Source organism: Octopus bimaculoides, chromosome 2 (assembly GCF_001194135.2).
Source record: "Octopus bimaculoides isolate UCB-OBI-ISO-001 chromosome 2, ASM119413v2, whole genome shotgun sequence".
Classification (NCBI taxonomy): Eukaryota; Metazoa; Mollusca; class Cephalopoda; order Octopoda; family Octopodidae; genus Octopus; species Octopus bimaculoides.
The window spans coordinates 70792609-70793172 of record NC_068982.1 but is presented as its reverse complement, the minus strand read 5'-3'; positions in this window follow the sequence as shown (position 1 = coordinate 70793172).

Below are 564 nucleotides of genomic sequence, written 5' to 3'. Positions count from 1 at the left end.
TATAAAACCATTTGTTTAACTCTCTTCTATGTCTTTAATTACACACTGTGGCATGGTTAAAACTTGCAATACATTAATAGAGTATTTACCATTATACCATTTATACCATCAGGCATTTAGATTATCCAAAACACTGAGATCAAATAATAGGCATGTCCATGCTCTCTTAAAAGCTGTCTCAAATAGCAATGACGCCTGTCAGATCCCTCTACAGCTCTTCTTTTCTGCCCATGAAGATCTTATAAAACCATTTGTTTAACTCTCTTCTATGTCTTTAATTACACACTGTGGCATGGTTAAAACTTGCAATACATTAATAGAGTATTTACCATTATACCATTTATACCATCAGGCATTTAGATTATCCAAAACACATTGCTTAGAACATCAATAGTTGGTGTGCATGTTTGTGTGTTTGTGTGTGTGTGCATGTGTGTGAGTATCCATAAACATACTGTAACACATGGACAAGTATATATACAGAGAAAGGGTGATAGATATAGCTATACACATATTTTGTGTGGGTATGAGTGTGTATATGTATATATATATATATATATATAT